We start from the raw sequence: 25291 nt of genomic DNA on the forward strand, positions 1-25291 counted from the left end.
ACTGGCCAAGGGAACATAAAAGAGCACGACACAAAACAGATATCCACAAAATAGCTATTATGTCTAAAACCAAAGTAAAGAATATAAGTGGGGGGGGGGGCTGGGCTTTGATGTACCTGGTTTAGCTTACATGTTTACAATGCGCAAGAGCCTAGGTTCAAGCCCATAGCCTCCACCTGCAGGGGGAAAGCCTCATGAGTGGTGAAGCAGGGATGCAAGTGTCTTTCTGTCTCTCTTCCTCCCTATCACCCCCTTCCCTCTCGATTTCCGACTGTCTCTATCCAGTAAATACATAAATATTAAAAAGTTTAAAACATACTAAAATTTAAAGAATTAAGAATTTTGTTTACTTAAATATAAATCCCCATCTCCATTCCCAATGCATAGAAAAATAAAGGACTCCTAGCTGAGAGGAAACATCACTTAAATTTGAAATGAAATAGTATTTTAGAATTTAGTCTTTAGAATGTTTTTTATTTTTATTTATTTATTGGATAGAGACAGCCAGAAATTGAGAGGAAGGGAAAAATAAAGAGGGGGAGAGACAGAAACACCTGCAGCCCTGTTTCACCACTCGCAAACCTTTCCCCTGCAGATGGGGATGGGGGTCTTGAACCCAGGCCCTTGCACATTGCAATAGGTGCACTCAGTCAGGTGTACCACCACCCAGGCTCCATATTTTAAAATCAGGTAACTGAAGTCATCAAAAAACATGAGATGCCACCTGATACACACACATATCTATATCGTTTTTGAAGTACTTGTTTAAAATAAGCTATTACATTGTTAAATTCCAAACAAACATTTTAAAGTATTGATATGTCCAATGACATATGGTCCCTTTTAACCCTAGTTGTTATGTCCAACTCACCCAGCAATGCAGGAATGACCAGTCCAGTGGCGAGTATATAAAATATCACAGGTGCAATTAGGAGACCTTATGTGATATCACTGACCTTCTCTTAAGTGCACATAGTATGAAGTGCAAGGACCCAGGTTCAAGTCCCTGGTCCCCACTTGCAGGGGGTGGGAGGAAGCTTCACAAAGGTTGGTGCAGGTCTGCAGGCGTCTCTCTGTCATTCTCTCTGTCTCCTCCTCCCCTCCCAGTTTCTCTAATAAATAAATAAAACATTAAAAAATATATTTATGCGATTTGATAGGCAGAGAGAAACCCAAGGGGGAGAGGGAGACAGAGAGGGAGAGTGAAAGAGACACCTGAAGCCATGCTTTACCACACATGGAGTTGCCCCACTGCAGGTGAAGATTGGGGTTTGAAGCTGGGTCCTTGCACATGTTAATGTATGCACTTTACCAGATGCATCACAGCTCAGCTCCCTGCACTTTAAGTTTCTATCAGATAATCTCAAAGTCCTTCTCATCTCTGAGTTCATTAGATAATAAACTTTGTGTGTAAGCCCTGATTTTTCAATCTAATAACTAAAATATCTTTGGTAACTTCTTTTACCTCCTTAGAATTTGCTATTAGCATCAATGAAATGAAACTAGTAATATATCTCTTCAACTAATTAACACTAGATTGAAACTCTATAATTAATATCAAGTTCTTAATATACTGCCTCAAAAATCATTCATACAACTGCCTATTATTATAGGTGATTACAATCCTTTCTTTAAAGTCAACTGCAAAACTATTTCCTTAACAAGCCCGCCTTGAACTATTTTTATTGTATACTTGGGTGCTTGTTCCCTTGTGTTTCTACTTCACCAGCTGATCCCCAACCCTGTTAAATGCCCTTTAAAAATCATAGAAGAAAAAAAGAAAAAAGAATCCAGTTTCATACTTGGTAGTTGAGGGAAACCTTTTTATCTTTTTGGGCCTGTATTTCAATGCCTGCTGTGCTGTCCGTGTTATACTAAAGCTCACTAAATGAATTTTCAATAATGAGTGAATCCTCAAGTGAAGTTTGCATTTTGTGAACTGAAATCAGCGCTTAGTCAGTTCTTACTCTGTGTTGCATCCACATTCACATCTGAGGTGGTGGAAACATTGTTGATATAAGTAGCTTCTAGCAGCTCAGTATACTCTAAGGCACAAGGGAGTTCACTCTGAAGCTGAATCACATACAAATACAAATTTCACTGAAAAGATTGTTCAACTCAAGGACATAATTCCCACTTTTTAAAATATACAAACATGTAGTTGAAGCAACAAAAAAACTATATATAAATCCCCACCTCTGCCAAATGGATTTTCTCAACAAAGCGGACTCAGGCATATTTCTGGTCCTTCCTACATCCCTCTGTTCCTCCCTTGTGGTTTTATCTTCCTTTCATGTAGATGTATTGTGCACTTAGCTACAGGATGCTAGGTATTATGGAAAGTGCTAGGTATTGGGTCATAAACTCAAGCTAGAAATGATCAATTTCTACCTAATGAAACCCTGTCTTCAGGAGGAAGCTGACAGACACGTCTACATGTGGATCTGATGAACTCAAGTAGGTAAATAGGTAGGCACACCTTTACATCCACTGAGTTTGTCATTGTTCTCTGGGAACACTAGCTACCTGACTACCAGAGAAAACATGGAGAAAGTAGCTGCATTTGCATTTGTTTAAGAATCCCTGAACTGTTCTCTCTGCACATCCTCTCCAACACTTATCCTCTCCTGTTTTATTGATGAAGGCCATTTGCACAGATGTGAGGTGAAATCTCAGTATGATTTTGATTTGCATTTCTCTAATGACGAATGAAATGAAATATGGAAATATTGTATGATCTGGCAATTCTACTTCTAGGTATTTAACCAAAATATATGAAAACACTGATTCATTTACATAGGACCCCCAAAAGACTGAAGTCACAGAACATGAATCCAGCTGTTGCTCAGACTCAAGCATATTGAGAGAGAAAAGATGAGAGAAATTCATAATATGAGTGAAAATTAAATTAAGTGAGATAAGACAGAAGGACAAATACCAATGATCTCAATTATAGGTAGTGGCTAAGAATCAAGGCAAGAAAGGAGAAATCACAGGGGAACATTTGGACAGGGAGGATGTACTGCAGAGAAGTCAAGGACTCTGGACTGGGGGAGGGTATGTCAGGTAGCCAGTGCATGATGGTGAAGGGGGACTTATGTTGGTGGTGGCTGTACTGTGAAGACACTGTCACAGGGAGTTAAGAACCTGCTCCCATGAAATATTAAATATTTGTCCCTTACATATTGACTTAATCATGATTTATAAGATTAGAAGATAATAGGAGTACAGGTCCATTCTGTTCCCAGCACCAAGGTCTATGTTCCCACTCTACGCCCTTAGTGAATAACCAGCACCATTCCCCGACAGTTGACTTTATTTTCAATTTCATGTTTTCAATTCTCTGTATTACAATATGAGTGAAACGAACCTGTAATTGTCCTTCCCCCCCTTACTTATTTCACTAAGCATAATCTTCTGAAGTTTCATTTGTTTTATCCCAAATGACACAATATTATCTTTTATACTGCTGAGGAGTACTCCACTAAGTTTATGTCCCATAATTTTTTTTATCCAGTCATCTGTGGAATGGCGTTTAGGTGGCTTCCATATTTTGGCTATTGTGAATAATGTAACTGTGAACATCAGAGTTATCCCTTCAGATCAGTGTTTTCATATATTTTGGTTAAATACCTAGAAGTAGAATTGTTAGATCATATGGTATTTCCCTTTGTGTTTGTTTAAGAATTCTTCGTCTCTCCTGTTTTATTAATGAAGGCCATTTTCACAGGTGTGAGTGAAATCTCAGTATGATTTTGATTTGCATTTCTCTAAAGATGAGCGTAGTGGAATATTTTTGCATATGTCTGTGAGCCGTGTGTATCTCTTCTTTAGAGAACTGTCTATTCATATTTTTTGCCCACTTTAGAAGATTTTAATGGATTTTTTTTTAGTGATTTTATATTGATTTACAGAATTACAAGATAACAAGAGTATAATTCCACACCTTTCCTACCAGCTGAGTTCTATGTCCTCATTCCTTCCACTGGAAATTGCAGTAGTTCTCCCAAGTTCATAGATGTGGGTTGACTATTATTTCTATAACTATCAGTCTATATTTACATATATTTGCCCATGTTTTTTCTACAGTACTGCCTTCTCTTCCTAAGTCACACTTAACTATTACTGCTTCTGAATGTCCTTCTCTTTGTCCTTTTTTCCCTTGGAGTCCTGATGGAGTTGAAATTCAGAGCCCTCTGATCATCTTCCACTAACATTTTTTCCTCTCTGTGAATATGAACTAAAATTCTTTATGGGGAACAGAAGATAAAAGGTCTGGCTTTTGTAATTGCTTCTCCCCTGAACATGGATATTTGCAGGTCAGTTCATATCCCTAGCTTTCCCTAGTGGGGTAGAAATCTGGAGAGTTAAGATTTCAGGACATATTGATGAGGTTGTCTGCCCGGGGAAGTCAGGATAAAATAATAGTAGCATTTGCAACTTGCTGACTAAAAGGCAACAAGATATCAAGCATTACAAAAGTTTTAATAAGCAGAAACAAAAAGGAGGAACAGAGCAGATTAGATTAGAGATCTTAGGGTGGAAAGAAGCTAGAAAATCTGTTTTAGGTATGTTCCAAGGGGCACATGAGTAGCAGTTTTTGCCTGAACTTGAAAGCTAACATGTAGATGAACTAAAAATATTGTCTGGGAAAATCATGTCAGAGTTTAGAATAGGGATAGAAAATTGTAGGGCAGAGAGTAGCTCCCACACCTGAAGAAGATCTATGAATAAAGTTAACTGTTTACCCTCTCAACTTGACCCAGAGTTCATATATATATATTCACATTTAGCACATGAGCCTGTTTAACCTGAGTCCCTGTCACTCTGAGCTCACTGTCCATGGTCACAGCTTGGAATATTCTAGGCTGGGATCTGGGTGGTAATACACCTGGTTAAGCAAACTTACTACATTGTGCAAGGACCCAGGTTCAAGCCCCTGGTCTCCACCTACAGGGAGAAAGCTTCATGAGTGGTGAAGCAGGGCTGCAGGTATCTCTCTTCCTCTCAAACTCCCCATCTCCTCTCAATTTCTCTCCGTATCTATCTAATTATCTAATAATATATATGTGTGTGTTTAATATATATATTTAAAAAAAAAAAAAACTACTACTACTCTAGTCTGCACTTATTTCAGGACCAATCTTCCATTTTGGGTGGCAGAGTAAGATGACCCAGCCTCCTTTCAGAGAATGATGATCACTCTTTTTAATTGACTTTTTTTTTCTCTTTCTCTTTTCTTCTCTTTTCTTCTCTTTTCTTCTCTTTTCTTCCCTTCCGTTCCCTTCCCTTCCCTTCCCTTCCCTTCCCTTCCCTTCCCTTCCTTTCCCTTCCCTTCCCTTCCCTTCCCTTCCTCTCCCTCTTCCTCTCTCCCTCCCCCCCTCTCTCCCTCTCCTCTCTCTCTCTCCCTCTCCCTCTCCTCTCTCTCTCTCTCTCTGAGTTATTTATAGATGTTTGATGTCAATGCTTATTTGAAGTGCAGTAAGCAAATATCTTCTCCCAGATGCTGGGCTTCCAGTTTATACTTTTGGAATTTCCTTTTGTTGTGTAGAAGCTTTTTAGTTTCATATAGTCCCATTTGTTCAGTCTTATTTTTGTTCAATCTTGTTTTTGTTTCTCTTGCCCATGGAGTGTTTTCAAATACGTCTATAATGTTAAGGTTCTGAAGTGTCTCAGTCATATGTCCTATATATTTTATAGTTTCAGGTCTAATATTTAGATCTTTGATCTATTTTGCATGTGTGGTGTTAAGTGGTAGTTTAGTTTAATTTTTCAACATGTGGCTGTCTAGTTCAACCAGCACAATTTGTTAAAGAGATCTTCTCTTCCATGTTGGACTGTTTTGAGCCCTTTGTATTGTATGTATGGGTTTGGTTCTGGGCTCTCTATCATGTGACATTGGTCCAGATGTCCATTTTTGTTCCAATAACACACTGTTTTAATTACTATTGCTTTGTGATATAAACTGATATCTGGAATGGTGATGCCTCTATTTTTCTTCTTTTTACTCAAGAGTGCTTTTGCTATTCATGTGGTTTTATTATAGTTCCATGTGAGTTTTTGGATAATTTATTCAATTTCCTTAAAATATGTCATTGGACTTTTAGTGGGGAATGCATGGAATCTATAAATTGCTTTTGGTAGGACTGCTATTTTAATATTTATTCTTCTAATCCATGAACTGGGCATATCCTTACTCTGTCCTGTAAGCCATTATTTCTCTGATAAAATTAATGCCAGTTAAACTGGGTTTCCCATGCTCCTCCATGTTCTGTCCCTGCTGGGGCCCTTTAAATAGACCTGCAGGTAGCTGTGTGAAGTTGTTGACCTGAAACTCTCCTGTCCACTCTGGATATGTTCAGTGAAGGAGAGGGCAGTGATATAAGACCCACATCACTAACTACCTGAAAAAAGTAGCCTCCAGAACCAAGGAGTAGGAAAAGAACACCAGCAGCCAGTAGTCCACACAAGGCCTTAGTGGACTAACAGGGTCCGCTTCTTAGAAGGATACTGAGAAGGACCATAGGAACAACAGTCACAGCAGTAGAACACTAACTGCAGCCCTGAGTATCAGAAATTGCGTCTCTTCATGTCCTGAGATTTCTATGAGTAGGTTCTGAAATAGACAAGATTTCCTATCAGTCAGAGCATAAGGTCTCAGAACATTGTTATTTAGAGTATTGATGTGATTTTCACTAAATTCTTACTAGTAAGTGAGACAAAGGAATACAGGAACAGTGGTCCAGGAGGTGGCATAATGGATAAAGCATAGGATTTTTAACCATGAGGTCCCGAGTTCAATCCCTGGCAGCACATATACCAGAGTGATATCTGGTTCTTTCTCTCTCCTATCTTTCTCATAAATAAATAAATAAATTCTTTTAAAAAAAGGAATACAGGAACAGCATTAGACACAATTGCAATATAATATAAATTCAATATCAGCTTGCATTTGATAAATATGGAAGATATTTTTGTACAGTTTTCTGTGCATTATTTTACTTAATACTATAGTTATATGCAGTAGATCTTACTGTATTGACTTTATAATAAGGAAGTTTAAATTCAGTGAATTTAAATAATTTGCCCAGGGTCACAGATTGTGACAGAACTAAGACAGAAATCCAGGTGGTATGATCCCAAAGTAGGTTTCTATTTGTATACATACTCAGCACTTTGCTAAAGATGGTGTCTATCAACTCTTGTTTCCTAACTAGGATTACATTCTTAAAAGGGATCAGTGTCATGTAATCATCTTATGCCAACCTCAAAGATACTTACCAGGGGAGCTGATGCAATGAAACCATTGGGGCAAGTCTTTTATAGGCAACTTGCATTCTATCTTTCTAATATTCTGCTCCCACCATTCCTTCCTTCAACACCATCCAAATACTCTTCCTTAGGCATCACAGACATCCCCTCTAAACTACTCATCATGTGTAGTCATCTATCATGCCTGACATAGGTTGTCATACATTCTGCTCCACTCCCCAAAGAAAGGTTCATCCCTTTAATACAGCAAATATTGAGCAAGTGATATCGGAGAGATAACTAAACTTAGAACTCAAGATAACTCAAGAAAGCCTGAAATTATTCAACAACAGCTGATTGGCTATATAGTTTGTTCCAAGCACTATCATGAATAATGTGTAAGATAGTTCCTACCTTAATAACTTCAAAATAATCTAGTCTGGAAGATGTAGTAAGAGCTACAAAATTAGGTAGAATGTATTAAGTATCCAATTTGTGGTTTGACAGAATTCAGAGAAGGTAGAAATCACTTTGGACTTGGAGTACAGAGACCAGATGAAGGGCCATTTGATATGCTACTTTCTTTTAAGTGGGATAGGTAAAGAAAAACATGTGAGTGCACATGCACAGATTAATTCCTTTTTTTTTTTTTTTTTACTGTTCTGAGGATTACTCCAGTTTTTAATGAATATATTCTTCTGAAATAAAAAAATAATTATCAATTCCATCCTGTCTTTTATTTTTTAATTTTATTATCTCTTTTATGTTTAAGTTATTATTAGTAATCTAGTAGTGGTTCATAAGATTATATGATAACCACACCCACTATTAAAATTCTGTACCTCAAACCCCCCCAAAGACAACCAGCTCATCCTGGGGTCTTAGAGACAAGGAAAGTTGGTTAGCTTTTTTTCCCATTTGAGATGTTTCAGTTCTCTATATTATATATATGAGTGAACCTGTATGTATTTTACTTCCTTGACAAAGCATAATCACTTCCAGTTTCACCCATTTGGTGCCTAAGGACACGTCATCATTTTAATTTCTAAGTAGTAGGATATTGAGTATATACCCCATAATGTATTGATCAGTCATCTGTCAGTGGGCATTAAGGCTGTTTGCATATTTTTGCTATTGTGAATAATGCAGCTATAAACATGGGGTGCATATATATATCCTTTTGGGTTACTGCTTTCATAATTCTTTTGAGTAGATGCTTAAGAGAAGTCATAATGAAGCATATGTTATTTCCAACTTTATTTATTTGAGGGTTCTATATACTGTTTTTCATAATGGCTGTACCAGTTTACATTCCCACTAGCAACATAATTGAGTTCTTCCTTCTCTCTCTCTCTATATATATATTCTTGCTAAAACTTACCATTTCTTGTTTTAGTGATGTAGGCCATTCCCCATGGTGTGATGTAGAATTTCAGTATGATTTTAATTTGCATTTCTCTAATAACAAATAAAGTGGAACATTTCCTCATATGTCTTAGGGCCACGTGTATCTTTATAAAACTATCTACTGTACAACCTCTTATATTTACTGGTCACTGTAAAACATTAATCCCCCAATAAAGGGAAAATATATATTAAAAAAAGAAAATGATCTACTTATATATTTTGTCCACTGTTGGGTTATCACTTTTTTTGTTGTTGTTGAGCTGCATGAGTTCTTTAGATTTTCACATCAACTTCTATCAGGTGTTTGATATGCAAATATCTTCTCCCTGTTAATCTCATGGAGTTTGTTTTATAAGTGTAGAATATTTTTAATTTGATGTAGTCCTGCTTATTTAATCTTGTTTTACTTTCATTTTCCCTTACATTCTTTGATGTTAAGGTGCTTAAGTGTTCTGCTTCTATTTTCTTCTATTTATTTTGTAGTTTAATTAATTTTGATGAAAATAGAACTATGGAAGATGAAAATGCTAGCAATCGGGAAAGGGAATGAGAAACCTACTATAATTGGGGGCCAGGAGATGTTGTACCTGATTGAGCACACACATTAACATGGAAGGACCCAGGTTTAAGCTCCAGTACCCCTCTGCAGGGGCTGGGGGAATTTTCATGAACAGTGAAACAATGTTGCAGTTCTCTTTCTTCCTCTATTACCCTTCCTCAATTTCTCTCTGTCCTATCTAAAAAAGTAAGTAAATTCCCACTGGAAGTGTTGGAATTTTTATGCAGGCACCAAATCTCAGCAATAATCCTGGTGGTAATAAAAAGTAAATAAAGAAATGAGCTATAATTTATAGGGTTTCTATATTATAGAGTTAGGCCTGTATCAGTGCTCTCTCTCTATGATAGACTGTTTGCATAGTTTATCTCCAAATAATAGCTTGTTGGACTTGACATTGAGTTTGAAGTTAAACTTGTCAACTTTTTCAAGTCAATAGATCTTGAAGGCAGGTGTGTGTGTGTGTGTGTGTGTGTGTGTGTGTGTGTGTGTGCAGAATTGGACTCTCTTCTGACCAACTATTTTGAACTTTACTCTATAAAATTCTACTTAAAACTATTAGAAAGAATAAATAAATTGAGAGGAAGTGTTCTATAGTCAAACAGGACTAAAATTTAACAAGACATTTAGGCTTATCCCACAGTGTAGGTGTAACTTTTTTATTGCTGCCACAAAGGTCCTTGCTGGCACTCAGTGCCAACGCACTATGAATCCACCACTCCCAGTGGACATTTATTCCTCTTTTTTATTTCTTTCTATTTTTATTGAATAGGACAGAGGGGAGGGAGAAATAGAGAGGGAGAGATAAGATAGGAGACCTATAGACCTGCTTCACAGTTGGTGAAATGTCCCCTTACAGGTAGGGAGTGGATGTGCTCAACAAACTATGCCATGGCCTGGACCCTGTAGATCTTTTTAAAGCCTTAGAGTTAATAGACACTAGGCATCTGAAAAAGGGTGCATAGAATATACCATTCCCCTAACTAGACTATAATTCTAATTTTTTTGTAAGTACCAATAAGACAAGTTTGTTAAACAAATCTTGGAGAATATTGCATTGTAATATAGAATTATAATAGGAAAAAAAGCAGGGTTTCAAATGGCCAAGGAGAAAAAGGAGAAGGGGATGACTTTTTTTTTTTTTTTAAGACTCGGGGACTTTTGTTGCTAAAGATAGTATGTAGGTAATCACTTTCTCTGCCTTCCATTCAGCTTAAACTTGGCTGAGCACATTTTAGGAGCTCAATCAATACTTAGAGAATAGAATCGAGTTAGAGAATGCAGCATATCCTCTCATTTCACAGAGGTGCTACCACCAGCCAGAACTAAGTAGAGAGAATAGCTGTGTCAGAACTGTCCAGACAACAGCTCTGAATTAGCTACTCTAGAGACAGCAGGAGGTCATGTCCTGGGGGTCCTCTCTTTCCCACAATCCAATCATACATTTCAGAGTTTCTCTTCCTATTTGAGATTATCTCCTCTCCTGATGCCCAGTTCAAAACTGTGACTTTAAAACTGTCTGGTATGTGTTCTTAGTGTCTTGATGGAGAGCATCTATCCTTTCATCAAACAATGAGATGGTGGTTCACTTTGAAGACAAAATATGTACTTCTTCTAGCTCACCTAGAGATAACAGCTGCATCCTGGTATTTACTTGAGCTGTAAAAGCTGTAACTTTTTTTTTTTTTGGTAAATAAAGTCACCAAAAATTTGAGTTTAGGTTATTTTTTTGAATTTCCAGGTAGAGAGAGAACCATTTTTCAAGAACAGAAATGTCGGACCTGCATGAGTTCAAATTTTATCTATTCAGTGGATACAATTGAAAGATGCCTCTTTCCATTTTACTGGTGACGTGTGTGTGTGTGTCCTTCGAAGTTATGTCTGTATCAGTATGTGGTGGGAGGAGTAATGATATTCTTACTTATTTTTTTGTTGTTGCCAGGACTTACATCTTTCAGATAAAAAGAGAAATACCAAGGAAGGTAAGTAAAGGCACCAGAGCACTAAATTTCTTCTATTGTACTGGGATGGAACCTGGGTCAGAAGCACAACAAAACAGGCACACTCTCTAGATGTGTTATCTTGCTGACCCAGTGTCCCTAATTCTAGGTGTTTTTTGGCTTATTAGAAGTTATTCTTGGGGGCAGGGTGGTGGCATACCTGGTTGAGCGCACATGTTACAATGCACAAGGACCTGGGTTCGATCCCCAGTCTACACCTGCAAGGGGAAAGCTTTGTGAGTGGTGAAGCAATGCTACAGGTGTCTGTCTCTCTTGCTCTCTATCACCCCCTTCCCTCTTGACTTCTGGCTGTCTCTACCCAATAAATAAATAAAGATAATTTTTTTTTTTAAAAAAAGAAGTTACTCTTGTGACATATATCTTCCAGTAGCCTTTACTTGTTACCACAGTCCTTTCAAATATCAAGGATATGTAGTGATTGAAAGTCTGAGTTCTGAGAGGTTAGACTCTTAATGACCACAAAGCTAGTTTACTCCAATGTACCTGTAAATACTAAGCACTGTACTAGGACCCGGAAATAGAAGGCTTAAGATGAATAAGACACAGACAGTGTTCTTATCCTCAAGGACCTAGCATTCTAAACAGAAAAATAGAAATGAAAAATTGACATGCATAATGTGGAGTGCAGTGGCAAGCTCTGTGGCAGAGCTGAAATAATGTCTGCTTTCTGTGTGACATATGATAAGTAAGTGTTTAGACTGATTCAAATCAATGAGTCCCAAACTAAGTCTGGTGAACTACTGACTTTCAGACTGGTCAGTGCATGATTTTGGAAATATGGCTAACATAGTCATAATGTCGGTTGTGGCCAGGTGTCGGGCTGCGCCGCGGAGAAGAGAGAGAGAGGAGGACCAGAGCAAGTGGGGTACACAAATCTTTATTATGGGATGGGGGTGGGGTGAGGGGTGGCTCAGGCCACGTGGAATCAGCCGACAATAGCTGTCCCCACTACCTCACCACCGGGCAAGCGAGAGAGAGCGCTAAGAGAGAGAGAGAGCCAAGAGAGCGAGAGAATCCAGAGAGAGGGGGGAAGGAGTGAGAGAGCTTTTATTGGGCAACAACCAGGAGTGACATGTGGGGGCAGGATTGGTTGAAGGGGGCACTGCTAGGATTTCGTGGGGCATAGTAAAACCTGGGGGCAGAGACTGCATCAGAATAATTCCTCAGCATCACATAATTAAAAGGGTAAAAAAAGATTATTAATAAAGATTCAGAGTGAAGGTTTTCAACTTAAGAGACTAGTGATATTGGAAATTTAAATTTTTAAATGGGATAAATCAGTACTTCTGTAATGTACAGTGAAGACTTGAAAGGATGAGACAGGAAGTAAACAAAAAAAAGAGGAAGTAAGTTATAGATGCCGCTGACAATATTTTTCAACTTATGTTACTTTGAAAGGAAAGAAATGAAGACATGCTATGGTGCTAGGTCCATTGTAGTTGTTTTCTACATCCAAATAATTGGAATGATTCTTTATTATTTTACCTTTTATTATTTGTTATATTCTTCATTCTTTTTATTGGGGGATTCATGGTTTACCATTGACAGTAAAATACAGTAGTTTTTACATGTGTGACATTTCCCAGTTTTCCACAGAACAAGTCAACCCCCACTAGGTCCTCTGCCATCCTGTTCCAGGACCTGAACCCTGTACCCCCACCCCCACCCCAGAGTCCTTTCCTTTGTTGCAATACACCAACTCCAGTCCAAGTTCTGCTTAGTGTTTTCACGTCTGATCTTAATTTTCAACTTTTGTCTGTGAGTGAGAGCATTCCATCTTTATCCTTCTGTTTCTGATTTACATCATTTAACATTGTATCTTCAAGCTCCATTCAAGATGAGGTAAAGAAGGTGAAGTCACCATTTTTAATATCTGAGTAGTATTCCATTGTATATATAGACCACAACTGAGATGAGTGCTCAGCCACTCATCTGTTATTGGACACGTGGGTTGCTTCCAGGTTTGACTGTTATGAACTGTGCTGCTATGAACACACATATTTCTGGATGGGTGTGTGTGGTTCCTTAGGATATATCCCCAGGAGAGGAATTTCAGGGTCATAGGGCTGTTCTACTTCTAGCCTTCTGAGAGTTCTCCAGACTGCTCTCCATAGGGTTGAACCAATTTACATAGGAACGATTCTTTACACTGCATATATAGTGAGTTATCTTGATAATTGGAGGCACGTTTATGCTCATCAATCTTGCTTCCAACCAAGTACATAAGTTTTTTTTCTTTCCTGATTCAATAATGATCGACAAGATCCTCATTTCATGATGTAGCTATTGTGTCTTATTCTGATAATTCATTTCCATGTCAAATGGAGTTTGGTCACAAATAAAATATTAAGATATTTTAGACGAAAAGATGAATAAGAATAAACCAGAAGCAGGACAGGTCCAGGCTGATCTTGCTCATATGTGGTGTATGAAATAGACAAAGTCAAACAGAAACAACCATAATCAATGAGACTCTGATGCAGAACTGAGATTTCTTAAGGGGAGGAAGAAGAGAAGAGGAGGAGTGTCAGATAGGCATGGCAGAGGTATAGTAACACCTTCCTCATGACCAAATGGTGTAATAATACACTTTGTTAAGAAGTGAAACTGGGGGGCTGGGTGGTGGTGCACTGAGTTAAACACACAGAGTACAAAGCCAAGGACCTGAGCAAGGATCCTGATCCCGTGAAGCAGGTCTGCAGGTGTCTATCTTTCTCTTTCCCTCTTTATCTTCCCTCCTCTCTCAATTTCTCTCTGTCCTATCCAAAATAAATAAATAAATAAATAAATAAATAAATACAGGAAAAGTGCCTGCCAGGAGAAGTGGATTTGCAGTGTATTGCAGGCACTGAGCTCCAGTGATAACTCTGAATGCAAAAAAAAAAAAAAAAAAAAAAAAAAGGAGCCAGGAGGTGGCGTAGCAGCTTAAGTGCACATGGTGTGAAGCTCAGGGACCTGCATAAGGATCCCAGTTCGAGCCTCTGGCTCCCCACCTGCAGGGGAGTAGCTTCAAAAGCGGTGAAGCAGATCCTCAGGTGTCTTTCTCTCCTCCTCTCTGTCTTCCCCTCCTCTCTCTGTTTCTCTCTGTCCTATCCAATAACAACGACAACAATAACAACAACGACAATGATAAGCAAGGGCAACAAAAGGGAAAAAATAATAAAATAATAACGTTTAAAAAAAAATGAAACTGTGTCCCTAAAGTGTCTGCAGTCTTACAAGCTAACTTAACCTTAATAAAATGATCTATTGAAAAAAATAATAATAAAAGGAATATGTCAAAGATTTAGGGATTTTGATGAGTTTTTACTAAAAGGGTCTTTATGTATCTAATCAAAGCTCATGTGTCTTCTGCCTGCCAAAGTCAAATTTCTTTTGTGTATCAATGATTCTGGAGCAACGTTTTCAAGGAGAAAACCCAAGTGAGCAATCACCACAGCTGTCTGCTAGTGACAGGGTTGCATACAATTATTCCTGAGGGTCTTGGAAAGGCAGACAAGTGCAACCACTTTATCTGGGTATATTATCCCCAGGTCAACTGTTTTTAGGGCTATAGGGCAAGTAGAGTCGCTGGCCCATTTGGCTTTCTTCTTATTGATCCCTTGATGTTTTACGAATGTGCCTAGTCATGCAATGCTATTTGCTCTCTTTATATAATTCTTGCTGGTGTGTTTGTGGTAAAATGAGACAGTTGTATTAAAAATAAGTCTATATATTGCTGGATATATCCAAAAATGATGAAGTGGAGGTAAAATATTTAGCCAATATTTTCAAACCGTGTCTGGATAACAAATCATATAATATATATATATTAACAATAAAGTCTCACAGCCAGACAGTGATGGCCCTGGTTAAGTTCATGTGCTATCAAGCAGAAGAACACTCATTCAAGCCTCCAGCCCCAGCAGGTGGGGGTAAATCTCCATGATCAGAGAGGTGTCGCTGTGTGTGTGTGTGTGTGTGTGTGTCTTTCTATATCCTTTCCCTCTCAGTTTCTCTGTCCTATCAAATAGAATAAAGTATAATTTTTATTTTAAAAATAACAAAAAATAACCATAAAGTCTCCAGATTTGCATTTATTATATTAAATTTCCAGTAGAATACTTTTGAGTCTTTCTTAACAATCTCTCAGGTGATTTCTATGTAGTTAATTCTTTACTGGGTATTTAAGAAATATGTCTTCATTTCTCCAAGACACCTCTTTGTGACCCTATTTGGTACATTCAACCAGGACCAGACCACAGCTCAAAAACTGTGTGCGGTCTGTGAATGCGGCCCAGCTGATTGCCTGTCACTCATCCACTTTCGCCGTTTTGATTTGCCCCTGTGAGTATCAAGTACTTCCCCACCTGTAACAGATACAAAATAAATACCCTTTAATCATCCTTTCAGGGGTAGATGACAAAAACCAAAAAGTATGTAGTGTACAGAATTCTCTTCAGAGAGAATACAAACTAATTTCAAGTATATTAACATTGCCTGATTCTTCAATATTGAGGAAAGGGTTTTGTGGGCTGAGGAGATAGTATAATGGTTATGTAAAATTACTTTCTTTTTAAAATTTTTTTTACTTATAAAAAGGAAACATTGACTAAGCCATAGGATAAGAGGGGTACAACTCCACACAATTCCCACCACCAGACCTCTTGAGACTCCAAAGTCCCAGGTTTAATCTCCAGCACCACTGTAAGCTAGAGCTAAGTAATGCTTGGGACTCTCTTTCTCTCTCCCTCCCACCCTCCCTCTCTCTAATTAAAAAAAAAAAAAAAAAAATATATATATATATATATATATATATATATATATATATATGGTTTCACAAGACTCATTGCACAAGTGTTTGAATCTCTTTTGAAAACTATAGTTTGAGCAAATAAGGTCCTCAGAGAACCTCACTGTTTCTTAGTACTATCCAGTACTCCTTGTCTTAAATAAAAACTTTAAATTTTTTTTTATTTATAAAAAGGAAACATTGACAAAACCATAGGATAAGATAAGAGGAGTACAACATCACACAATTCCCACCACCAGAACTCCATATCCCATCCCCTCCCCTGATAGCTTTTCCACTCTTAACCCTCTGGGAGTATGGACCCAAGATCATTGTGGGATGCAGAAGGTGGAAGGTCTGGCTTCTGTAATTGCTTCCCTGCTGAACATGGGCATTAGCAGGTCTATCCATACTCCCAGGCTGCTTCTCTCTTTCCCTAGTGAGGAAGGGCTCTGGGGAAATGGAGCTCCAAGGCACATTGGTGAGGTTGTCTATCCAGGGAAGTCTGGTTGCCATCCTGCTAGCATCTGGAACCTGGTGGCTGAAAAGAGAGTTAACATACAAAGTCAAACAAATTGTTGATCAATCATGGACCTAAAGGCTGGACTAGTGCAGACAAAGTGTTTGGTGGCTATCTAGTAGGCATATTTTAGTTATATTTCAAAGGGGCTGTAGCTATACTAGTGTTTTTTTTGTTTGTTTGTTTGTTTTTTTCCCTGAGCTTGAAATCTGATATTCAGATGGATCCAAGTTATTGTCTGGGGAGATGATGTCATGGCTGGGAAGAGGACCAGAAAGCTGGATCAGGGAAGAGAGTAGCTCCCTAATATGGGAAGGTGGTATAAATATTGTTGACTGTAAAACCCATTGATTTGATGTGATATGGGGCCCATAATTAGCTTAGGAGCCTGTGTGACCTCTGTATCCCTGTAGATCTGAGCTCACATTCTGTGGTCATGAGTAGGAACATTCCATGCTGCCCCAGTATCTACCCATCTTCCTCAGGTATAGCATAGAGTATGTTGTCCAGCCTCCTTTCGGAGGATGGAACATTCTCTACCATTGTTGATCCAAGTTGAGGGCAAGGTCCTATGGGGGCCCACAAAGGGGTCTATTGTGTTATTCCTGATATAAGTTACCAGTAACAATGGAGAGAGGGATTTATTCGAGTTCTAGGCCCATCATGTCTGTTTGGGAATCTCAGGACTCTCCGATTAGGGCCCCAGGTGGTGGAACGGCCTGATAGTGACTAAAGATTCATCTTTAAAGTGTGCCAGTCTTTTGCCCTTATTCAGCTTTTGCAGTCCTTGCTTTGATAAGGTTAGCTTTGAAGTGAGTGAGAGAACTGTAATAGGAAGTAGGTGAGGAGGGTATTTAAGTCTAAGTGGATGCTATTTCATTATGAACTTGATACTGACTCACTAAAGACTATTGTGTATTTTTTCTTTCAGGTATATATTTTGCCTTAATTTATGGATACATGTGAACATATGCTCTATCTAATGGGACATGGCCTATATCTAGGTTTTGAGACTTTGTTAGGAAGTGAACTGCCTGGAATGGAATTAGAGAATACCATGAAAGGAAAGGTCTCACCCGAGTGATGCCTAACATCTCTGTACAGTCTCAGGTGAAGCATGCTGAGATGGTACTCATTGCATTGATTAGGCTGGAATCAGCAGATGCAATATCATTTGGTATGACTTGAGAGAAGCATGCAGGGAAGTGATCCCCACCCCAGAGATTCCAGGATTGGGAGAAACGTAGGCTCTATAGAGGAAGCGGGATTCCTGTTGTCTTAGGGTTTAAGAAAGCAATAGATAGTTATTTCAGTAATCACATTGTTTGGCAATTGAGTTAACTGAAAAATCCCTTTGTTCGGATTTTCTGTATCATACACATCCTCACCATATTTGATGTCCTTTGACATTATTTGTATATAGCTGTGCCACTGGTTGCTTTTGTTCTCCCTGGACTAAGCTTTTAAGAGAGTCAACATATCAAAGACTCAGCCTATGTATTAAAAAGACTCAGTCTGTGCTTTAAAAAGTTTGAGACACTTAATCAGTCTTTCCCCTCTCATATTACTTAGTGATTTATATGAGTACAAATTAATAGGAGTGTACATAAACACCATTCTCACCACCAAAAGACTGTCCCATCCCCCTCCCCCCTACCCCTCCCCATAAAGCTGAACATCTACCCTCACCCTCCACCCAGGGTTTTCACTTTGGTGCCCTACTACAAAATAAAAAATTTGACTGTAGAGATTCATGAAGCCTTGTAATATTCAAGTCTTTGTAATATTTGTGATTATACAGGGTTATTAAAAACAAAATACAACATAAGATCATATAGATACATGTATATATCTTTCCATATATATATTTTTAATTTTTTATATTTATTTATTCTCTTTTTGTTGCTCTTGTTTTATTGTTGTAGTTATTATTATTGTTATTGATGTCATTGTTGGATAGGACAGAAATAAATGGAGAGAGCAGGGGAAGACAGAGGGGGGAGAGACAGACAGATACCCGCAGACCTGCTTCACAACTTGTGAAGCGACTCCCCTGTAGGTGGGGAGCCGGGGGCTTGAACTGGGATCCTTATCCTGGTCCTTGCGCTTTGTGTCCATATATATTTTGATAAATACTGTCTTTTCTTCTGTAGATAAATTCTTTGCAACTAGATAAGATGTACAAACTAACTTATAACTTTATGATATATTATGTCTAATTAAATAATGCAAATAAAATATATTCTGTAGAATTGAAAATTTTGGTTTTCTGCATTTAGTAACCAGTGAAGTAATATATTTGCAAATGCATATCAGAGAGTATGGGACATTGGACTAAGTTAAATATAATTTTTATAACCTCAACATATTTTTTCATCATATATGCTTATAAATTACTTCACCAATATTATACAACTATGAAATGGCAATGCCCAGGTTCAAATGAAAATCAGTGTGGTTCCAAAGACCTTTTTTTTTTTTTCATTGTATCACTACTAAAAGAAAATTTAGTGCTTCCTGTTTGAAAGGTCAATTCATTAAGAGGTAAGGGTTAATATGCCAACAACTATATTGTAAACCATTAACCTCCCCATAAAAAGAGAGAGGGAAGGGTAAGAGTGAGTATAAAAAAATTGATTTTGATTAAATACACTCTTCTAAATCAGAGACTATGAAAGATCCATGTCTCAAAACAAACCTAAAGGAAAACTAAAACCAAAACCAAAACCATTCTCAGACTAGGGTTTAGGGTCTACAAAGTGTAGTGAGTCAGTGGGGAATGGGGGCAGTAGTCACAATGCTGTCATCTAAGTCATTCTCCCAGCCTTCTGTCATCCAGAGGCTGGCGGTCTTGTTCTTTGTAACACTTTGGGATAACATTGCTAGATATGAGAATGTAGTGATCTAAAACTTTGAGAAAGTGGTCAGTTTGTGGCGCACCTGAGTGACCACACACATTACGGTGCTCAAGGGCCCGGGTTCGAGCCCCTTGTCCCCACCTGCAGGGAACAGCTTTGTGAGTGGTGTAGCAGCATTGCAGGTGTCTTTCTGTCTCTCTCTCTGCCATCCCATTCCCTCTTGATTTATGCCTGTCTATCCATTAATAAATAAAGATAATTATTAGAAAGTTTTAAATGTTTTCAAACTTTGCAATAACATTATTAAAGGACCCCTTCCTTGGTGACAGTTTTAGTTGATCATTCTCGGATACCAAAAGACAGGGTAATGCAAAGGATAGGAACACGTTGTTAATAAACATCTTTTTTTTTAAATTCCCTTTCGTTGCCCTTTTTGTTTTTATTGTTGTAGTTATTATTGTTGCTGATGTCATTGTTGTTGGATAGGAAGAGAGAAATGGAGAGAGGAGGGGAAGACATAGAGGGGGAGAGAAAGATAGACACCTGCAGATCTGCTTCACCGCCTGTGAAGTGACTCCCCTGCAGATGGGGAGCTGGGGATTCGAACCAGGTGCTTTGCACCATGTGCACTTAACCCACTGTGCTACAGCCTGACTCCCTATCTTTTTTTTTTTTTAAGTGATAGACTTCTATAGAAGGGAATGACCAGATAGAAGAAATATGGGGGCTAGGTGGTGGTACACCTGCTTGAACACACCATTACCAGGCTCAAGCCTCCAGCCCCACCTGCAGTGGGGGAGTTTCATGAGCACTGAATCAGTGCTGCTGATGTCTTTCTTTTTCTCTCTTTTTTTTTCTTTGCCTCCAGGGTTATTGCTGGGGCTTGGTTCCTGCACCATGAATCCACTGTTCCTGGAGGGTGTTTATTTTCCCGTTTGTTGCCCTTGTTGTTTTATCATTGTTGTGGTTATTATTATTGTTGTTATTGCTGTTGTTGTTGGATAGGACAGAGAGAAATGGAGAGAGGACAAGAAGACAGAGGGAGAGAGAAAGGCAGACACCTGCAGACCTGCTTCACCGCTCGTGAAGCAATTCCTCTGCAGGTGGGGAGCTGGGGGGTTTTTAACCCGGATCCTAATGCTGGTCCTTGTGCTTTGTACCATGTGTGCTTAACCCACTGCACTACCACCTGATTCCTCCTTCTTTCATTTTTTAAAAATAAATTTGTATTACCTTTATTGCGTACAGACCCCATAAATTGAGAAGGAAGAAGGATAGAATGAGGAAGAGAGAATGACACCTGCAGCCCTGCTTCACCACTTGCAAAGCTTTTTCCCTGCAGATGGGGACTGGGGGCTCGAACCCAGGTCCTTGTGCATTGTAACATGTGCATTCAACCAGGCCCCATTCTCTCCCTTTTTATCTCACTTACCCTCTCAATTTCTCTCTGTTCCGTCAAATAAAAAAAGAAAAGAAGAGAAAAAAGGAATGGCTGCCAGGAGTTGTGGATTCTTCTTGCAGGCACTGAGACCCAGTGAAAAGCGTGGGTCTAAATTCTAAAAGCAAGTTTTTTTAGAAGAAATACATTGATAGAGCTGGCAAGGCTACTTACCTGAGAGGGTACCTTTATCATGCATGTGACCCAGGTTCAAGTCTTCCCCACACCACAGTGTTGTTTCATTCATCTTTCTCTCTCTGTCACTGTCTCTTTCTATCTGAAAAACAGTCAGTCCCATGACACACATGGTTGAGTGTACACAGTAGAGTGTGCAAGGGTTTAAGTCTCTGGTCCCCACCTTCAGGGGGAAAGCTTCATGAGTGGTGAAGCAGGTTTGCAGGTGTCTGTCTGTCTCTCTCCCTCTCTAACTCCCCTTCCCTTCTCAATTTCTCTCTGTCTCTGTCCAATAATAAATGAATTAAATGAAATTACAAAAAAAGTATCATCCCCAGAGCATGAAACCCTGGTGCAAACAAAAAAGAAGAAAAAAGAAAGAAAAGTATGTGATATATATATAGATATAGATATATAGATGTATAGATACATAGATACATAGAGATATAGAGATAATAATATGGAATATGTAATGCTTGCCCACTAACAATATTATGCAGTGCTAATTACATTCTCATGTTTCCTGCCACCACTAAAAATGATTGATTGGGGGGGGGGGCTGGGTGATCTGTCTCTCTGGAAGTGATGATCCTTAAAGGATTAAAACACATGTTATATATTCAAACTTGAATTTGAATGTGCTTAATAGCCAATGTGGGAGGTTGTTAGAGGACAGAGGACTGGGAAGACAGCATGATGATTATATAAAATACTTTCCTGCCTGCGGCTCCATGGGGGCGTGCTGGATACAGAGAACTCAGCACAGAGACCAGAGGGGCCTTGACTGACTGGATTGAGTAGGTTGGAACCATTTTCATCACCAGGCAGCATTGTGCATTAGGAAAATTCAAATTGTGTGCTTTTTTTAAAGATTGAGTTATTTAATTTATTTCATGAGAGGAGAGTGAGGAGAGAGAGAGATCTCTGTGATTTCTTTTATGTTAGTTATTTTTTTTTTACCTGTGAAGCTAATATTTCCCCCATAAGCCTAATGTAACTATATTTTAGTGTAATTATGCTTCTATATAGTTTAATAATTCTTAATAGATGTGATTTGTATATATTCAGTTAAAGGCATTTGCTTTTGTACTGTCATAAAGCAGAATTTTATAATAGGCAGAGTTTGAGTCTTGACGCCATATAGAATTGGGTCCAAGAGTCTTTGTCACTCGTAGATGAGACTGGGCATGTTCAGCCTGGTATGGCCATAGACCTTCTTCATTTTCCAGTTAGGTGAATTTGGGAAATTTCTGAGACTCAGTTCCCATTTGTAAAATGAAGATAATAATACATATATCAATAGGTTTTTGAGAAATGTACATACTTTTGAAAGGATCAGAAAACATGAAACTAAGCTAGAAGTTAACAGAGGTATCATTTAGGACTGTTTTAAGAAGTATATTACACACACACATACAAAAGCAAATAAGAGTCAGGGGCAGGGGTAGATAGCATAATGGTTCTTCAAAGAGACTCATGCCTGAGGCTCCAAAGTCCCAGGTTCAATCCCCCACACCACCATAAGCCAAAGCTGAGCAATGTTCTGGTAAAATAAATAAATAATAATCTGTTTTAAGAAGGATAATTATACTTGCTGACATTATCTGAGCAGCCATCTAATGATGTTCTGTGGCCACTCCATTTTATTTGTTTTTATATTTATTTATTTATTTATTTATTTTTGCCTACAGGGTTATTGCTGGGGCTTGGTGCCTGCACTATGAATCCCCTGCTCCTGGAGGCCATTTTTTCCCATTTTATTGCCCTTTTGTTGTACTTGTTGTGGTTGTTATTGTAATTGTCATAGCTGTTGTTGTTGTTGTTGGATAGGACAGAGAGTAATCAAGAGGAGGGGAAGACAGAGAGGAGGAGAGAAAGATCGACACCTGCAGACTTGCTTCATCACTTGCAAAGCAACTCCCTGAAGGTGGGGAGCTGGGGGCTCGAACCGGGACCTTTACACCAGTCCATGTGCTTAATCCGCTGAGCTACCACCTGGTCCCCACGCCATTTTCTTTCTACCAGTCTTGGAGCATTGCCTTTTATCCTAAAGTTGTTAATTCAAAACCACAAAGTAACTTCTGGAAATTTTTATCTGAATTGCAGGAAAGAAAAGGAAGTAGAATACAGTTTTCTCTTAAGTGTACCTGGACTTTGCATTCAGAACTAGCATCTCCCCCTTATAACTGGGTCACATTTTCCTCTTGAGAGTAGTTCATGGGTTTCGCCGCTTACGCTGCCAATAAGAGATAATGAGATGCAAACCACATACCTACCAGTGGAAAAAAATCAAGGTGGAGAGGCTGAAGATAGCTTACCTTGTAGAGAGTTTGTTTTGTTACATATGAGGACCCATCTGTACTGAAGTCTTCAAACCACACGGAGCATCATGTCTAGTACCAAGCTAAGCTTCATGAAAAGGGAAGTGGTAGTGTGGTTGTCTCTCCCTTCTTCTTCCTCCTCTCCCCCTTCCCTTCTCACTCTGCCTTTCTCTTCCCTCCTCTTCCTCCTCTGTCTCCCTTTCTCCTTTATGAGAGTGAGGGATCATGTAAGTATGAGGTCCATGAGAAAAACAAATTATAAATGGAAAGAAGGTGGGGAAAAGAGATTAGCTGTTGATTACATCATAGAAAGTCACACATGCTAGGTCACAAAAAATAGTATCAATAAATTCAAGATCATTGAAATCAGTCTAAGTATCTCTTCAGACCATCTTTTCTGGGGAGATGGTGTCAGAGTTGGAAATAGGACTAGAAAGCTGAATCATGGCAAAGAACAGCTCCCAAATATGAGAAAAGTATATAATTATTGTCAACTATAACCCTCATCCATTTGATCTGGGGTCTACATTCAGTACAGGAGCCTGTGTAACCTCTGGAATTAACACCAGTGATCAATCAACCACCCAAAGAAAACTCAAGAAACCCTGAAATGTGGATATTTGAGAGAATCTTCTTTCTTAACATTTTTTCAATCAAAGAAGTTTTTTTTTTTTTTCTGGAAACAACTGAAATTCCTTCCAGAACACTTGGTGTCTTTCTAGTGCAATATTGGATAAAAAATTGCAGGCACATGCAAGGAAACAAGAAAAAGTCCAGGTAACAACCTGATTTCACACCTAAGGGATCTAGAGAAAAAGAAGAAATGAAGCCCAAAGCAAGTAGAAAGGATAAAATAATAAATATTTTTTATTAAAAAGCAGAAATAAATGTCGGAAGGAGAAAAACGAATGCCAGGAATCTTGCTTATAAAGTTGAAGTTATGAAATAAAGAAAGAAGGGTAAAGAAAGGGCAAAAAGGAAGCTAGCTGTGGTCGGTTCCAGCAAGGCCCAGGACGTGAGTAGGGTCGGTGGGGAGGGGCTGAGTGGGCATGGGACCCCACTGAGTCTATGTTTGTGGGTCTAAGTGGTGGTGGGAGTGGTACGCAGATTACCTACCACAGAAAGATAAGAAATCGTACCCAAGTGACAACTGCCTTCTAAGTCTTTATTTCTCTAGTACAACAATAATAATGAAGTTATTGGTCCCTGTTCTACAGAAACTAATTTTACTGTCCTCTTACCTCATAATAGTGAATAAACATAAATTAAGAACAATTGGTCGGCTTCTGATTCCTAATATTTAAGTTATGAAAATAGAACTTTTGCACTCAAGTGTATTATTGAAGCCTGAAAATTGCCCATCCAATGAGCTGGACTTTCAAGAAATAGCTTTAATAATTTGGATCAGAGTTTTTTGCATGCATTCCAAATAATGAATTTTAATTTAAATACTGGAGGATATTAATAGCAACCATGGTTGGGCTGCTTTCAAAAAAAAGCTGGTCTTGGCTTCTTCTTCTTCTAGCGTTTGCCCTTCTTCCGTAGCCAGTCAACAGCGTCAGGTTGAAAGCTGTCAGGAGCTGCTTGTTGCTGGCTTTGAAAGTGACTGGGATCCATGTGGATTCAGTTGGCTAGGAAGGATCGTCAGTTTCCCCAATGAATGGGGACTCACGGGATGCACCACGAGAAGGTCGATCCAATGCATCCCTGGTCTTGGCTTAAGACTGAGGCAATCTTTTGGGGAAGGTAAGACTCATTGGATCCTTTCCCAGAAGTGCATTAGTTAGGTCTTGTAAATGGAAGAAGAAGAAAGAACTGGAGACATAGCAAAGGGCAGGGTTGCCACATCTTGTGTAGGATTATTTGGCTTCCACATTTCAAACCCATTCATTATGGACATAGTCTTAAGCCAAGATATGACTCCCACCTATGTTTCCAGCTTCAAATCTTACCATTCTTCTCCACCAAAAAGCT

The sequence above is a fragment of the Erinaceus europaeus genome, chromosome 13 (genome assembly GCF_950295315.1).
Source record: "Erinaceus europaeus chromosome 13, mEriEur2.1, whole genome shotgun sequence".
In the NCBI taxonomy this organism is placed as follows: domain Eukaryota; kingdom Metazoa; phylum Chordata; class Mammalia; order Eulipotyphla; family Erinaceidae; genus Erinaceus; species Erinaceus europaeus.